The 7,960-nt window shown below is 45.2% G+C and overlaps 1 pseudogene; it reads right to left on the bottom strand.

Moving 5' to 3' along the window:
- Positions 1 to 7,375: 7,375 nt before the first annotated feature.
- Positions 7,376 to 7,554, bottom strand: LOC138781870 (U2 spliceosomal RNA; annotated as a pseudogene).
- Positions 7,555 to 7,960: the final 406 nt, after the last annotated feature.

The following is a 7,960-nucleotide window of genomic DNA, read 5'->3' as shown; positions in this document are numbered from 1 at the left end:
TTTGCATATGAATTGTGTCTGAGCTGTGTTTTACTTCAGCCACACCTGCCTTGCCTGTGAGACTTCTGGCAGTGCAGGGGTTACTGCACTGCTAGGTCTGTTCAGCTGAGCTTGGTGCTGGAATCAGGGCTGCTCCAATCAGCTGCTGGACCTAAGCTCTTACCCTGGATAAAAAGCAGTCAGATCCTCAGTTCCCCGCTGGCTATTAGTTGTCACTAGTCCCAGCTCCCCTACTCCTTTCCCAGCGTTCCCTGTCCTAATCCCCTTGCTATTGCTCTGCCCGTGTTCTGACCTCTTGCTTGACATTTGACTATCCGCTCTCCTTCTGATTTTGTACTGCGTTGTCTGTTTGGTTTTGACCCTGCTAGTTGACTATCCTCTATTGTGTTTTGTTTGTCTGTCTACGTTTTGTGTATTCACCTACGCAGTGTAGGGACCGACTCCGTGGTTGTCCGCGACCGTTTAGGGTCGACCGAGGCAAGTAGGCAGGTGACAGTGGGTGGGTTCAGATCTAGGGTCACTGTCTCTTGTCTTGTCTACGCCTGCCAGTCCTGACAGAATAGCCAGCCCTATATAAAAAAAAAAAAAAAAAAAAAAAAAAATTTTTTTTTTTTGCAGTCACCTTGCATCATGGACGCCATGGAGGCTCTGGTTAACCAGATGCAAGGTCTGAACACGCTGGTTCAGAACCTTGCTGAGCGCGTCCAGGAGCAAGAGACTGCACCACGACAGGTGACCATGACCACCCCTCTACCTCTGGAACCTCCTGTGCAGCTCCCTGAAAAGTTTAAGGGAGACAGGAGGAGTTTCCGAACATTTAGAGAGGGATGCATGTTGTTTTTTCGTTTGCGCCCCTGCTCCTCTGGGGGCGAGGACCAAAGGGTGGGCATTATTATGTCCCTCTTGCAGGGTCCTCCTCAGGAGTGGGCTTTTTCATTGTCCCCTGGATCCATGGAGTTGACCTCCGTGAATCAATTTTTTGCTGCCCTAGGGCTATTATATGATGACCCAGACCAGGCGGCAGTAGCAGAGCATCAGCTTACTTCTCTGAGACAGGGTAAGAGACCTGTAGAAGAATATTGTGCTGAGTTCCGGCAGTGGTGTGTACCATCCGGCTGGAACGATCCAGCTCTGCGTTGCCAGTTCCGGATGGGGTTGTCGGATCAGCTTAAAGATCTATTGGTAGTGTACCCTACCCCTGATACTTTAGAGGGGACCATGACATTAGCCATACGGGTGGACAGACGACTCAGAGACAGACGCAGAGAGAAAGATACCCCTGAATCTTCTAAAACCCTGTCCTCTGCTGTTTCTACTCCTAAGTTAAGTCCTTCTGTTCCCCGATTGCAAGATGAACCCATGCAACTCGGGGTTGCGGATGCCAAGATTAGACGGGCTTACCGCCTACAACATAATCTCTGCTTGTACTGTGGAAAGGCCGGACACCGGGTGAGGGAATGTACCTCCAGACCAGAACCACCTCCGGAAAAACTCCAGCGCCTGAGTGACGATCGAGGGGGTCACTCAGGTGCCCAGGTACCTCTTGAAAAGAAAAACAAATTAATGTTGCCTATTTCTTTGTTTTTGGGAGACAAATCTGTTTCTGGTTACGCTCATGTGGATTCGGGGGCCTCGGCCAACTTCATTAATTCTGCATTCTGGTCAGCTCTGGGAATATGCCCGCTTCAGCTTAGATGTCCGTTGACTATTACTGGTGCTGATTTTACACCCCTGGCCCAGGGTAAAGTCAGGTACATTACTCCTTCTATGGAGGTGCAGGTTGGGTCAGTACACAAGGAGATTCTTGATTTTCTGATCATGGATAACTTGTCTTCTGACATAATTTTGGGTTTGCCCTGGTTGGAACAACATAATCCTGTATTTGATTGGTCCACTAAGGAGTTGATTAAATGGGGTTCTAAGTGTTCTTCTCACTGTATTGCATTAAATGTCACAGACTGCTCTACTATGGAGGGAGAGATTCCTGAGTTTGTAGCTGACTTTGCTGATGTGTTTGATGAAAAATCTGTGGAAGTTCTGCCACCGCACCGTCCGTACGATTGTGCTATTGATTTGATTCCAGGGTCCAAATATCCTAAGGGGAGAATTTTTAATTTGTCCAGACCCGAGAGGGAGGCCATGCGAGAATACATCCAGGATAGTCTTCGCAAAGGTCATATTCGTCCCTCTTGCTCTCCATTAGGTGCTGGTTTCTTTTTTGTGGGGAAGAAAGATGGTGGACTTAGACCCTGCATAGATTACCGTGAACTTAATAAGATCACCATTAAGAATCAGCACCCCCTTCCTCTTATTCCGGATCTGTTTAATCAGATTGTGGGTGCTCAGTGGTTCTCCAAGATTGATCTTCGTGGGGCCTACAATCTGATTCGAATAAGACAAGGGGATGAATGGAAAACTGCCTTCAATACCCCTGAAGGGCATTTTGAATACCTAGTCATGCCCTTTGGGTTAAGTAACGCGCCGGCAGTTTTTCAGCACTTTGTAAATGATGTATTTCGTAAATATCTTGGTCAGTTTCTGGTAGTATACCTGGACGACATCTTAATTTTTTCACCAGATTGGTCCTCTCATGTTTGTCATGTCCGTAAGGTATTGGAGTTACTCCGACAGAATCACCTCTACGCTAAATTGTCCAAGTGCCAGTTCGGGATCCAGAAAGTCTCTTTTCTTGGTTATATTATCACCCCTAACTCTTTTTGTATGGACCCCCTTAAAGTTACCGCTATTGAGAAATGGGAACGCCCAACTAACCTCAAGGCCCTGCAACGGTTTTTGGGGTTTGCCAATTACTATAGAAAATTTATTAAGGGGTTCTCTGTCATTGCTAAACCATTAACTGATTTGACCAGAAAAGGGGCAGATCTGGTGAACTGGAGCCCCGAAGCCGTACAGGCATTTGGACAGTTGAAGAGGTGTTTCTCTGAAGCTCCAATCCTTATTCAGCCTGATCCTGAGCAACCATTTATCATTGAGGTGGATGCTTCGGAGGTAGGGGTTGGAGCAGTTCTCTCACAGGGTCCTGTGACACTGACTAACTTAAGCCCTGTAGCCTACTTTTCAAGAAAATTCTCTAAAACAGAGTGTAATTATGATATCGGCAACAGAGAACTACTGGCCATTAAGTGGGCCTTTGATGAATGGAGACATTTTCTTGAAGGGGCTAAGCATAAGATTAAGGTTTTAACTGACCATAAGAACCTATTATACCTGGACAAGGCTAAACGCCTTACCCCCCGGCAAGCCAGGTGGGCATTATTCTTTACCCGGTTTAATTTTGAGATTACCTTTCGTCCTGGTTCTAAAAATGTCCGAGCTGATGCCCTGTCTCGCAGCTTTGATGTCAGCAGTGCCCCCAGGGAAGAACCTGAGACTATTTTAACACCAGGAGTGGTCATTGCCACTCTCCAACCTGAACTTGCAGCTCAGGTGGTAAACTCACAGTCCCTAGCACCCAGGAATACTCCAGATGGGAAACTCTTTGTACCTCCTAATCTTAGACTCAGGGTTCTTGAAGAGACCCATTGTTCTGTATTAGCAGGTCACCCGGGCATTGCTGGCACAAAGTATTTGCTCTCACGTTGTTATTGGTGGCCTACTTGGGCCAGAGATGTTAAACTGTTTGTTGAGGCCTGTGAGGTCTGTGCCAGGTCCAAGGTCCCTCGCAGATTACCCGAAGGTCTTTTACATCCTCTACCTTTACCTGAGAGACCTTGGACTCACCTTTCAATGGACTTCATCACTGACTTGCCGCCATCAAAAGGAAAGACTGTCATCTGGGTTGTTGTTGATAGATTCTCCAAAATGTGCCATCTCATTCCCCTTAAGAAACTCCCTAATTCACGTACTTTAGCATCTTTGTTTATCAATCATATTCTACGGCTACATGGGGTGCCAGAGAACATTGTATCTGATAGAGGGGTGCAGTTTGTGTCTAAGTTCTGGAGGGAGTTCTGTGGTCGATTGGGCACTTTATTATCATTTTCATCTGCCTTTCACCCTCAGAGCAATGGGCAAACTGAAAGAGTGAACCAGTCATTGGAACAATTTCTCAGATGCTTTGTTTCTGGTGCCCAGGACAAATGGAAGGAGTATTTGTCCTTGGCAGAATTTGCCCTCAATAATAGGGAAAATCAATCTATCAAAATGTCGCCGTTTTTCTGTAATTATGGTTTTCATCCAAGGTATTCATCTGCGCATGCTTCTGAATCTGTTAACCCGTCCGCTGAAAAGACCTATAGTAGACTGTGCACAGTCTGGGCTCGAGCTCTTGAGAGCTTGGTTAAAGCCCAAGAATCTTCTAAAAGACAAGCCAACAAAAGACGCATATCTGGCCCAGAGTATTGTGTGGGTGACAAAGTGTGGCTTTCCACCAAAAACTTGAAGCTTAGGGTTCCGTCCGGAAAGCTAGCACCTAAATATATTGGTCCATATGCCATTACTGAAATCATTAACCCTGTTTCTTTCAGGTTACAACTGCCAAGAACCATGCGCATTCATAATGTGTTTCACAAATCTTTATTAAAGATGTATGTTACTCCAGTGTTGCCATCTACTCCCCCTGCCCCTCTGGTTGTTCAGGGGGATCTTGAGTTTGAAGTGGAAAAGATTCTGGACTCTCGTCGGGTGCAGAACTCTGTCCAATACCTCATCCATTGGAAGGGGTTCGGCCCAGAAGAGCGAACTTGGGTGGCGAGCAAAGATATTCATGCTCCTCGTCTCATACGCCAGTTCCATGCTCGCAATCCCTCTAAGCCGAGTCCTTTGAAAGAGGGTCCGGAGGCCCCTCATAAGAGGGGGGGTACTGTTAGGAATGTGACTTTGCGCTCCTCGGTCTGTGCCAGGCGGCCGAGGAAGCGCTGAATTTTTGTCTGTGTTTGCATAGGAATTGTGTCTGAACTGTGTTTACTTCAGCCACACCTGCCTTGCCTGTGAGACTTCTGGCAGTGCAGGGGTTACTGCACTGCTAGGTCTGTTCAGCTGAGCTTGGTGCTGGAATCAGGGCTGCTCCAATCAGCTGCTGGACCTAAGCTCTTACCCTGGATAAAAAGCAGTCAGATCCTCAGTTCCCCGCTGGCTATTAGTTGTCACTAGTCCCAGCTCCCCTACTCCTTTCCCAGCGTTCCCTGTCCTAATCCCCTTGCTATTGCTCTGCCCGTGTTCTGACCTCTTGCTTGACATTTGACTATCCGCTCTCCTTCTGATTTTGTACTGCGTTGTCTGTTTGGTTTTGACCCTGCTAGTTGACTATCCTCTATTGTGTTTTGTTTGTCTGTCTACGTTTTGTGTATTCACCTACGCAGTGTAGGGACCGACTCCGTGGTTGTCCGCGACCGTTTAGGGTCGACCGAGGCAAGTAGGCAGGTGACAGTGGGTGGGTTCAGATCTAGGGTCACAGTCTCTTGTCTTGTCTACGCCTGCCAGTCCTGACAAAAACATTATGAGATGGAAATACCCCTTAAGAGTGCCTTCACACGCAGGGTATCACAGTGGACCCAGTGAAATCAGCTGCAATATTAGCTCTATTGCACACTTGCAGCGGATTTTAATTTTGCTAAGAGAATGTAGTGACATAGCCATGTGAAACGTAAGATGCAGTGCTGCTGCTATAGTGAAAAACAATAAAACAGCCATACTCACATGACCACACTTCCCCCGATGCCCTCTGGCTGAGTAATTGCTTGTAATTGGCTGAGTGAGCTGTCAGTAAACAGGGGCCTGGAGCCAGCACTGGAGGGTATCAGGGGGAGCGCAGACAGGTAAGTACGGCCACTTTATTGTTTTTTTACTATAGCAGCAGTACAGCACCTTAAGTTTCACAGGGCTATGTCACTGCATTCTCACAATGGAATGAATGGGGTGCCACAGGCTTTAATAGTACTCAGTATCACATTGGTTTTTACTGCAAAACTTGCAGCGTGAAATCTACTGCGATATACTACATGTGAAGGCCCCCTTAGGCTAATTATACACATATTTCCAGAAGGATCCTGTAGAAAGTAGAAAGTTTAATTGCTTCTTTGCAATGTTAAGAGAAGTCCTTTGCCCTCTATGACACAAGAAGCTTTTGTTATGTTCAACAGCACAGTGTCTGCACCTCCATTATGCAACTCTCACCACAGAGTTCAGAGCACATCGCTTAATGCATTAGGTTCAGTACAATCAAAGTCTGCGTTATGCAACTGTTCTAAGAGATGTGCTACATGACCTTATATGGCTCCTGTGAATAGGGAACTACAAAATCCCACTCTACATGAATGGAGATAATGGTGCTTCACTCTGTTTAACCCCTTGACTGCTTATAAGTATGACACACACGGGAACATAGCAAAAGTAACACAATCTATTTTTAGGCTGCTGTGATGGCAAAGTAGTAAAGTTTGAACTTAAACCAGAATAACAAAACACAACTTTATGGACAGCATTTTAATTCACAAGTGAAATAAGTAAAAAAAAATTTTATTTGTATAGGGTCAATTGATTCTGCAACACTTAACAAAGTGTGCCAATTTCGGAAAATGGAAAATGAGGATAGTCATTACAAAGTACAATAGGTTTTATACAAAACAAGGGCTCATATGGGTCTTTGCACAAAAGTGCAAAAACAAAAATTGTCTGTGACGTAAAGGGGATAAAGAACCAGTAGTGTGTTAAGAAAGTAAAAGACAAAGACCAGGCTGCAAACTCCAGACTTCAAGCTTACAGATTTGTACATTAGCTCTATAGAAGATGGGATCTTTGCCTCTGATAGGAAACATTTTTGTTGACCTAAGTCTATATGTATTTCTAGATCTGATCATTTACCAGTGTTGGTAATAAGTATGGACGTGTGTGGTGCAGCTTAACCCCCCTTCCCTAAAGAAGGCCTCAGACCATGGAATACATCTGGAACTGAAGCCTATGTGAAATATTGAAAATAATCAGGTCATCATGTCCACTAATAAGAGAATTCAAAAAAGAAGAAAGAGTAAAGAAGGATTTTTCATTGCTTTTATTGCAAGGACTTTCATTGCAAGTCTAAAGCCCATTGGACTTCAGGCCTGGCTTAGTTACCTACACGGCTATAGATGCAACACGTAAATTTGGCTGCACCTGCAGACTGGAGATTTCAGGGAAAAAAAGAGAGTAAGTACTACAAGTGTCATAAACCCCTATAATGAAGAAATGGCTAGGGACTTATTATGTGGCTTAGGCAATGACAAGAAAAAAAGAGGGGCCCACCACCACAATGATGCTACTCTGCTTTAATCACCTTGAGCCAACGCATCAGGATGGTCTACTGCTAAAGAGCACAGTATTACAGGTGTCGTGCCACTAGACATTGGAATCACAGTCTCCCTCTACCGACTGTTTTTTTTTTTAATGCACTGAACCTGGAAGCACTGGATGCCTGCAGAGGACAGAGCAAGCTCTTTTTCCATCTCCCTGTTCTAAAAATCCATTAAATATATGGTCTCCAGATAGGGGACGTATCCGATATTAAACTGATAAGAACTGATACTACACTTGATCTTAGCCAAAAGGCCGAGAAGCGATGTACCAACTGGTTATACTACTAGCTATACAGCCCAGCATACAATTAGCTTTCCCTACTGCCTGGTTGCACTGGTGACTCATTTTAAGGAGTTACCTAAGGAGTTAAACAGTCAGGATCAGAGTTACGATGTCTGATGTCCTATAAGTGTAGTTTGGCTAGTCTACAGATATATTTATTTTCCTTTTAAGAAATATAATCTAAAATCAGTGGCGGACAAACCGCATGTGTAGCCGTTTCGGGCATATGCAGGGTAAGCTGGCTGAACAACAGTAACAGAATAGAGGCACAAGACCTTTCAGAATCCTGCTGCTCTGTTCATTGTCATAGGCTGTGGGCATCGTGCCTGCTGGAGTATGTTATTTTTTAAAAAATTTTATGTTGAAGCACCCCGAGGGAGGGGGAGAT

This window comes from Dendropsophus ebraccatus, chromosome 1 (genome assembly GCF_027789765.1).
Source record: "Dendropsophus ebraccatus isolate aDenEbr1 chromosome 1, aDenEbr1.pat, whole genome shotgun sequence".
Classification (NCBI taxonomy): Eukaryota; Metazoa; Chordata; class Amphibia; order Anura; family Hylidae; genus Dendropsophus; species Dendropsophus ebraccatus.
The sequence above is the reverse complement of the archived record's forward strand: the minus strand, read 5'-3'. Positions and strand labels throughout refer to the sequence as shown.